This window comes from Echinops telfairi, unplaced genomic scaffold (assembly GCF_000313985.2).
Source record: "Echinops telfairi isolate 266 unplaced genomic scaffold, ASM31398v2 ScPeMD7_7420;HRSCAF=8458, whole genome shotgun sequence".
NCBI lineage: Eukaryota > Metazoa > Chordata > Mammalia > Afrosoricida > Tenrecidae > Echinops > Echinops telfairi.
This window is the reverse complement of record NW_022111320.1, coordinates 10,320,989-10,331,448: the sequence shown is the minus strand read 5'-3', so window position 1 is coordinate 10,331,448 and position 10,460 is coordinate 10,320,989. Positions and strand designations below refer to the sequence as shown.

The 10,460-nt window shown below is 37.1% G+C and overlaps 1 non-coding gene across 1 annotated transcript; it reads left to right on the top strand.

Moving 5' to 3' along the window:
* The first annotated feature begins 9,659 nt into the window (after positions 1-9,659).
* On the top strand, positions 9,660-9,822 carry LOC115872170. Its single transcript, XR_004047708.1, has one exon. It is a non-coding gene; the product is annotated as a U1 spliceosomal RNA (small nuclear RNA).
* Positions 9,823-10,460: the final 638 nt, after the last annotated feature.

The window sequence follows — 10,460 nt, the reverse complement described above, 5'->3', positions numbered from 1 at the left end:
GCTCATACTAAGGGCTTAAGTAGAAGGAGAATGATTTGAAAATGATGATGGCAACATATGTATAAATGTGCTTGAGGCAATTGATGTATGGATTCTTATAACAGCTTTAAGATCCCCCAATAAAATGATTTAGAAAAAAAGAGTAAAAAGTGAGAATTAACATAATAAAATATTGTTACATGTGGAGAACAGTCATTGCAATCTAACACACAAATAAATAAAATAAAAATGAAATCCTTTGGAGTCCAATCGGCTCCCTATAGCAATAGAACTGCCCCACAGGGTTTCTAAGGCTATAAATATTAGATAGCCACGTGTTTCTTCTGTGGAGGGCCTGATAGGGTTGCACTGCTGACCTTTCCATTACCAGCAGAGTGCTTAACCATTGTGGTACCAGCGGTTCTCAGAATAATATTACCAAAACCCTTCTTGACTTGGCACATGTGATTTAACTATTACATGGTTCACATTATTTGAGCACCGATTATACGACTAGTAAATTGAGAGGAAGCAACTGGCAAGATCAGCAGTCCCGTTTCAGCAGAACTTTCTCATTTTATATTAGGAGGTCAAATAAGATGCGATTATTCATAATGTAAGTGAAGACATCATTTATCTTATGAAAGTAAAAATTTGTTTACTGATGATTAAGTTCATGATTAGTTCCTGCTATTGAAGTTTTGTTTTCCTTTAAAAGGTAAAGATGATATTAAAATTATGACCTATTTAAGAAACAAATTAGAATTTTTTCAACAGTTTCATTGGCACACAATTTACATATCATACAATTGAAGAGTTCAATCATTCGATCATATTAAGGGGAATTGTGCAATAAGCACCACATCTATCCTAGAGCACCCCCCCCCACCTCAAATCCATAGTTAAATTGACTTTTTAAAAAGTTGCACAATCATGATCAGTTCTTGTGCTCCCTGCCCTCCCACCTTTATGAATTACTCCCCAAATCCCCTTTCCCTCCCTATTGCCTATTCCCAACCCCTCCATTCCTTATAACACCTTTTATGAGTTATTATCATTGTACATCCACTCATCCTGTGCTTCACAGCTGGGAAACCCAACAGAAGACAATGAAAAACAAATCACACTAAGATGGCTATGATAAGATCATATTAATATAGAGACAAAAAAATGCTTGAGAGCAAAAAGACCCCCATCAATATTCAAGAAGCTAGGGAAGAAATTTCTGTCATGGAACATCTAAGAGATACTTACACCCTAATCAGATTCAGACCACGTTTAAAAGGAGGTCAACTGGCCAAGTATCGAGTATGATCCTGCATAATCAAGATTACAATGGTCTCTGCCTGGTAGTAAGGCTGGTCTGGACTCTTGCCTTTGGCTAGAGCGGATCCACCAGTGGCTCAATCTCAATACATGCTCTGCAGATGGGTTTGGGGCTCGCACCATCCTCCATAGCCTTATACAAATTTGTGTTCATAATTTTAGCGCTGATATTTTTCTCTTCACTGTATTCAAATTTTGTAATTGTCATCTTTGGATCACACAAACCGGTGTGCTTTTTCTGTGTGGATTTAGTTGACTCCTCACTTAGATGGCTGCTTGTTTGAATATTGGATGATAGCTCCATAGCTTCATATGCCTCAGTTGATGATGAATGTTCAATACCTGAGTATAAAATTTGCATACTCCTTTGAATATATAAAATTTTTATTTTATTATTCTCTTTAATCTGCAGGTACTAGACACACCCAATAATATATTAACTCAACAATGGTGTATATTCTAATCTGTTTTCTGCACTCCTTTATGTTTTTTTTAAAATATAACGTGCTATTTCTATCAAATTTTTAAAAATATTAATAAAAATGTATCATGGACTTCATTCAATTCCCCAATTCTGATTAGTAAAACCATGTTTTAATAGCCATACTTTTCAATAGATGCATTTTATTTGTGGTTTCTCCATGCTAGTGAAGAGTTAGTAAGGCTGCAGTATTTTATGCAATTCCCCAGATATGAAAACAAGTTCCCTTCAACTCTCAACTATAATAAATATATCCAATGAGAAAATGTTACATAGTCCCTTATGCATATCTTCAGTTCCATAACAAGGTAAGATGTTGTTAGATTAAAAGAACTACAGTCATTCAGTTCGGCTAAATAGAAATCTTCAGATGGCTAATATTTTGCCTGAAACTATAAGTGGTAGTTTTATTGGATGCAGTGTTTTGAAGACAAACATTCTCACTTGTCTGATATCTGAGCTTGGATGTTGCTTGACCAGAAACTGACTTTGATATGGGATCTGTCTTCACCCCACCAACAGAGGGTGTTCCCAATCCCATTTCCCAGTGAGACTCATATTTCTTACCCCAAAGCAGGAGAATCTGATACTTTCCATAAGAGAAGAAGCGCCAGTTTGGATTTTCAATCCTTTAACTCTTTTGAAAGCTGAAAAATGACTGATGGGTTTGAACAACTGACCTTATGATTGGCAGCTCAATGTGTAACCAACTAGCCACCATAGAGCCATATACAGCTTCTCTTGGGAGTCCCTAATACCTAATTCTTTTTCAAATATTTCTTACCAGTACCTTTTTTGTCTTATCCTGTTATCTGTGGGTCCGAATCCTCCTCATATTTAAAACCAAGATTATAAATCAATAAATGAATATAACATAATTGCTAAAAATGTAGTGGAACACCATATCTAAGAAACTAGAGCTAATGTGGTCTATCCAATTCAATTTTCTTAATCAGAAATAGCCCCAGGAACAGACCTAATACCAGGACATCAAGAAAAAAGAGTTAAACTGTGTAAATGATGTGGTATGATCCTAGAAAACCTGGGCCCAGCACAATATGAAAAGAGGGAGTGAAAAGGTGAACAACCAGTGCATCTGTTCAATATTTGTGAAGAATATTATTCAGAAGCTATTTTTTAAAAATCAAGGGAAGGGGCCTGCTGATTTATTCTTGAAGTTAGCAAGCTCCAAATAATATAGCTTGTAAAGACTTAAATAGTTTTGTTTGTTCTTTCTCAATGAAGATCTGCAATATATCGCTTAGCCTCCTTTCAATTTGTGTTCTTGTTGAAAATATCTTAGTTTGACTCTTCCTGTTTTGTGATCAACTGTTTTTCTTTGTAATGCATTACATTATGTACATTTTGCAGTGCTGTTGATTATTGAATATGAGTCCACTCATAGCCTATTTCTAACCTACTACCAAAAAATGACCTTCATTTTCCTGATAGGTCGGTGTAAGAAGTGAGTGATTGATACAAGGATAAATTGTGTTTGGCATCCTTCTGGGTAGAAAATGAGCCATCCTAGAAGAAATAGGTGGGAAGCTCACTGCCAGCAAGAGAAAGGGGCAGAAGTAGAGCCCCTAATATCCCTGTGCATTGACTCTTTAAGGTCCATCAAGTACTTTTGACACCAGAGGAACAGCAGCAGCAGAACTGTGGACCAGAGTATGAGACAAACTGTTGGACTTCCCAGCCCCAATCAAGTAAAATTTGAGGGGGTAGAAGACTAGCTTGTAAAGTGGGGTTCTTCCAGGCATCTGAGGGAGCAAGTTTTGCTGAGCCACTGAGCTCTTTGGATTGAGGGCTACAGCAGAGAGGAAGTGCATTTTGGACATTTATTGGCAACCCAAAAAGAGCCAGGAAGAGGCCTGCCTGCCTGTGAGTATAGCAGAGAAGAACCTGTCCTGAATGAAAGACTGTATTCTGAGAACTTCTTACCTGGATTGTAATCTGTTAAATTCCCCAACAAGTGCCATGATCAGGTTCATTGTCTGTGATTTCACTGTGGCCATTGCAATAAATTATTGAGCCTAACCACAGGGGTAGAGTGCAATGGGAAATAGGGCTAATGTCAGAACTGGAGACTGGGGCGTGTTTGACATCAACCTCATAAAAATCTGCCTTGGTTGATACTAATATGGAGTTTTCCTTTTCTCCTGCACAGCTGGAAGAGATCTGATGGCACGCATGCCAGATTCCTCTTGCACAATTGTTTGTTATTTTCTAAAATTTCAATATCATGAGTAAAAATATCATATTCCTTTTGTTTTAAGATTTCACACATGGGCATAGCAAAATGAGCTTCCATTCACTAAGGATGGCAGAGCTAAAAACACTGTTGAGTTCCCAATCTTCCACAAGCAGAGATCAATACTGAATCACTGATATGGCACTGTTCCCCAGAGTGATGAGTAAACTACATGGTGGCATGCTGATTACATTAGACCCTTTCCATCAAAAATGGGACAGTGTTTGTTTTTTTTCTTACTGGAATAAATGATTACTTTGGATACACATTTTCATTTACTGCACGCAATACATCTGCCAGAACTACCATCTATGGATGATTAATACACTGATGTGGTATTCCATACTGCATTGCTTCTGATTAAGAAATTCACTTCATAACAAATGAAGTGCAACACTAGGCTTAGGCTCAAGGAATTCACTGGTTTTACTGTTTTTCATCATAATGAACTAGTTTGTCTGATAGAATGGGAGAACGGCCTTTTAAAGAATTCACTGCTCTGCCAGTGAGGTGGCAAGACCTTGTAAGTATGAGGAAGGGTTCTCTAGGAGAATATGTATTCTCTTAATCCTTGTCTGATACATGAAGCTACAATATGTAGGATTCATGAGTCTAGGAATCAAGGGGGGAAATAGAAATTATATTATTCACTATTGTCTCCAGTAATTCTTTCACAAAAATGTTGTTTTTTGTTTCCTAGTGATTCTACTGACAAGAAGTGCCTTATAGCCACTTTAAACCCCTCTATGCATTTGAACCAACAGACAAAGGAATAAATTATTAATGGCTGATCTGAGTGCATCCATAGTTTTTACCTTTCTGAGTTGTTTTTGTTTGTTTGTTTGTTTGTAATACAGAAATCTACCAAATTGGTCTAAGCGACATTGGTTGTGTGACTGGAATGGATAATCCATTTGGCACTACAAGTAAAGGTGTTATAAACAAATGTGTTTCCGTGTGAATGTTTATTACTGTAGGGTAAATGCCAAGCAATTGTGTTATGTGGTTGTTATGTGCATATTTTTACAATACTGCCAAACTTTATTCCATAGCACCTATACCATTTTCCTTTCCAACCAGTATTATAAGAATGATCCAATTTTGCTTTTCTTTTTTTTTTAAATCATTTTATTGGGAGGTTCTTATAACTCTTATTACAAACCATACATCGATTATATCCAACTTTTGTGTATATATTCCATCATTTTTTTCTAGACATTTACATTCCATTGAGCCCTTGGAATCCGCTCCTCTTCTTTTCCCTCCCTTCGCTCTCACCAATCCCATTTTTCTACATCCTAGCTAGCACTTGATAATGCCACTTGAAAAAGTTTAGTCATTCTTATAGATGTGCAGTGACATTTTTCGTGGTTTTATTTTGAATTCTAATGGTTATAATGTCAAATAGTTTTATGTTATTCGCCACCACTATATATTTTTTGAAAATAAGTATTTTTAAAAACTGTATAATTTTCAAGATTTCAGAGATTTCCCTGTTATCTTTCTGTTGTTGATTTCTAGTCTGGTCCCATTGTGGGCAGAGAATATACATTTATAATTCCAGATTATTTAAATTTGTTTTATAGTCTAGAATATGCTTTTATTTGATGAATATTCCACAACACTTAGAAAGCATTGGCATTCTTCTGTTATTGGTTGTAATGTTACAGATATCTATTTTATACACACAAAGGGGCTTCAAAGAGTTTGTGGAAAAACCACTTATCTTCAAATTCAATTTTTCCCATAAACTTTTTTAAAGCCCCCTTACTCACACACATATAAAATCTAACTAACTAACTAACTAACTAACTTGGAAACAAACCTTTAAGACCCCAGACACTATTCTGATAGCTAGGCATCATACCAACAAGCAGGGTCTAACTAACAAATGAAAGAACTCCAAAACTGTAATTTGCAATCTCAACTAGTTGCTACCTCTAACTGGTTTGTTGTCTCTTGTTCAAATGTAATCTAGGTCTAGCCATTTCTGAGCTCCCATATTAACCCTGAAACACTGCCATCTTGTTATGGCTGTAGTCATTGTCCCGCTATATGTCAGAATTGACTTATATTTCTTCTGAGATAGATCTGTTTCTTCTTCTGGAAAGCCCTGGTACATTCAATATTCTGTAACAATATCATAATTCCAAACATCAATTTTCCTTCAGTCATCCTTGTTACTAGTTCAGATTTCATATGCAAATGGGGTAATTAAAAATGTCTCAGATCGGGTGCATTTTAATCCTTAAAATGATTTATTTGCCTATTGGCACTTCAAAGAGGCCATTTGTAGCATATTTGCCTACTGTAACACATTGCTTATCTTTTTCACTGATGTTTCCATGCATTCCGTTGATTGAGGATCCCAATAAAATAAAATATTTGACAATGTCTGTCTTTTCTCCATTTATGGTGATATTGCTTACTGGTCCAGTTGTCAGGATTTATATTGAAGTGCAATTCAATTTTCATCAATCAGTGGCTTCAAGACCGCTTTCCTTTCAGCAGACAGGGAAGGGTCATCGGTGTATTGCAGGCTGTTAATGGGTAGGCCTTCAATCTCGGTGCCTTGTGCTTCTTCATAAATAATTTGACTCCCTGCTTATTTGCTGAGCATACAGATTAAGTAAGTATGTTGAGTCACTAAAACCCTGATACACACTTTTCTTGATTTTAAAACATACAGTATTTCCTTTTATTTCTTGTTCAAATGAAGGCCCCTTGGCCTGTGTGTGTGTGTGTGTGTGTGTCACAGCATATTAATAAGTATTCTGTAATTTCCATTATTTGCAGTGTTATCCATAATTAGTTATTACTCAGACAGTAGAATCCCTTTGCACAGGCAACAAAGACAGGTATTTTCTGCTTCCAGGTAAGATGACATCAGCAATCGTGTGAGTTTTACATATTCTACTCTGATTCCAGATAAGGTATGGTAATTTCCTGTTCATGTACTGCTGAAAATATTTTAAAAATATTTCCATCAAAATTCTACTTGCGTCTAATATTCATTATAGTGTTCTATACTTTCTGCACTCTGTTGCATTACCTTGCTTCAGAATGGTACAAACCAATTCTTCAGGGCACTGTTATTCTGTCTTTCCCTCTATCTTCTTTAGACACCCCTGTGCCGTTTACTATTTTGCCTTATAGATTTTTACATTGTTTCAACTCATGGCTCAATGTTTTTCTTCAGTTCATTCAATCTGACACATGCACATTGTGTTTGTTCAACTCCAAGTTTGGGAACATTTTATTCCAATTTATTTTGTATTCTTGAGCAGTCCTTTGAAATTCTCTCAGCTCTTTTACTTCATCATTCTTTCATTAGATTTTTTTTTTTAATTTTGCGGAGGCATGGCAGGGGGTGAGAGACTGCCAATATCCTTAGACAACCAAACCAAACAAAACCTCACAGCAAACAAGTCAATTCTAACACAAAGTGAGCCTACTCAAAGTAGACCTACAACTGTGGGTTTCCAAAGCTTTAATCCCTACTGTAAAACAAAGTCTCGACCTTCTTCTGTGGAACAGCTCTGGGGCCCAAATCATTGACCATGAGCCCAACGTATAACCCACTGTGCCACTAGAGCTCCTTAAGTGGCAGATGATTCTAGGGCACAACATTTTCACAGCTCAGGGTAGAATGAACAGAGTCATCTACAGATGGGAAATCTACAGTCTGGGTTATCAAGAGCTCTTAGGATAATGTCCGTGACTCTCATTTGGCTGGAACACAGAGCAGGGAAGAGAAAAGAGTATGAAAAGAGGGTGGGGGGGAATGGAAGATGGGTCTTTGGTTACAGAAATCTTTTGATGTATGTGTTAGAATTGGTTGACTAGAGAAACAAATCCAGTGACATTGATATATGTATATGAAAGAGTTTTCTATCAAGAAGTAATTTTATATCAAGAAATATCCCCAGCTGAGTCCAACTCGAGTTCATAAGTCCAATACTAACATACAAGTCCCGCTTCAAACCCGCTCAGCCACATACAATGATGCAGAATGCAGGAAGATCACCGACCGTGGGTGCAGACTTGTCCAGAGATAGGGTCACTGGAGACATGGCAGGGCACCAGTAACTCTCAGGGCTGCCACCAGTCTCAGAGTTGTGACTCGTGACTTAACTAGGGACATTTCACACCATCTTTCGTTAACTTTATGTGCTGGCTTCCTCCTCCCACCTACAGAAGACAGCCTTGTTCCTGTTGAATGTCCAGTGCAAACGCCTCCTTGTGCTTATGATTATTATGTCCTGTACTGCGACACTATTTTCTTCCTTTTTTTATAAGTCACATCTGTGTTTTCAAGATCAATCCTGTAAAACAGATATTTGTACATAATCCTCACTAGGTTAAATGTATTCATAGATTTTTAGTCCCATTTTTAAGTCATTTGATGTGATCCTATTGTCAAGCGTCCCTCTATCCAATGTGTGACCCTGAGACTCACACTTATAACTCAGAATCAAATATTTTCTTAACTCCCTTTAAGCTCAGAAGTGCCGGTTCCTCTGCTTCGGCACACTTATATATGTATATGTTTATTATTTCTCATTTTCAGGTCTGTATCTTATATTTCGTATACACATCATGTAATATATAATCATGGACAGAGTTTTCAACTCTAAACCGATTTAAATTCAACTTGAATTCACTGCCTTAGATTCAATGCCAACCTTAGAAATCTTATTGGACAGAGTAGAACTGACACTGTGGGTTTCCAACACTAAACCTCTATGGGAGCAAGTTAGGCTCTTTGAATTATGATTAACTCTGATAATCTTACTATGAATCTTGCTGCTCAACAGTGTTGGAGAAATACAAATTGCCTTTACTCCTCCCCTTGACATACCAACCTCTTTTCTTATTCCACAGATTGAAAGGCCTTACAAACAGTATTTTGTGAGGTTAATCCTTTATGTACATTTTTTCCCCAATCCACAGCAGTTGTAGCAGTTCTGCCAGTCTTCATACAGCTTATTGTGACACTTCCAATGTGGTAAATTGGAAAAACAGTTACTATAGAATTCAACTCAAATCTAGCAGACACAGTTGAGATTTGTGAATGAATAAATAGATCCTATGTAGTGGATCTATATTCTAGGTGATCTATAGCCTAGTGGATCTATGCTCTAGGTTTTCCCTTTGAAACGTTGATCATTGGAATGGAGTACTTAACACTGAAGGCAGTGTTGGTTCTGGGGTGGAAGTCTCATCTTCCATGTGGGCCACCAGGTTTCAAGTCCTGGTCAATGAACCTCATGTGCAACCATTACCTGTAACAGTGGAGGTGTGGGTATTGCTAGGATGTTGAACAGGTTTTAGTGGAGTTTCTACACAAAGATGGAATGGATGAAAGGCCAACTTCAAAATCCCAGATAATGAAAATCCTCTGGACCACAAATGTCTTATCAACAAGTGGTTGTAGAGATGACAGTTCTGGGCCCAAGCGGTGTTTTGTTTTGTTGAGCAGAGTCCACTTAATGGTAACTAAGGAAAATAATTTTATAATTATCCAGAAGAATATATTTGTGTGTGTGTGATTATGTAACACATTTTCAGTGTAGACTTGGAGCTTCTTTGTTTGTTTGCACACAAAAGTATGTTTACATGCTTACCTGGATGGGGAGTTACCATAATCACAAAGGTGGTTTTCCCAGGGCGAGGCTTATCCATTGCATTCCGGATGTGCTGACCCCTGTATTTCTCCAAATGTGGGAAACTCGACTGCATAATTTGTGGTACTGGGGGACTGTGTTCGCGCTCTCCCCTTGGGGGAAAATTATGTTCACAAGAGAGAAAGGCTAACACTATTTAGTGAAACAAAAATTATTTCTGAGGTGAGTAATGCATCTTACATTCTAAAATTGTTGGTGTGTTCAAATATATAAATTTACTTTCTCACAAGTGAAGATGCTATGATTTAAAATTTAAAACATCAATTCTGAGACAAAGATTTATTTTATGTCAAAATTTGTCAGCAAATTTTGGTGCTCCTGAGTTTATAGACACATTTTCACTTTTCTTTACATGGTACGTTTGTACGTCTGTCTTTATACTCTACCTCTCAAAGAAGACTAGGTTTATTTCCCACACTTCTCTATTGTGAGCTCATTAAGGATGGAAAGAAAACACCATCCCCTAACAAGGTCATACTCACAGGTACAGGCATTAGAATTTCAGAATATCTTTTGATGGGACACATTTCAATTCCTAAGAAAACATGATAACTTTTTCTCACAGGGGAGGGAGGAGGAATCAAAGAAGAACTCAGTGAGGAGATAGTTGGAAAGGCAAAGGTACCTGAATGAGATATGAAGTTTCAAGGTAGTGTTTAAGGATTTGCAGTTAGTATATATTAAACTGGATGTGTAGAAAAGGCCGAGGAAAAGCAGTTGTGTTACACTGGGT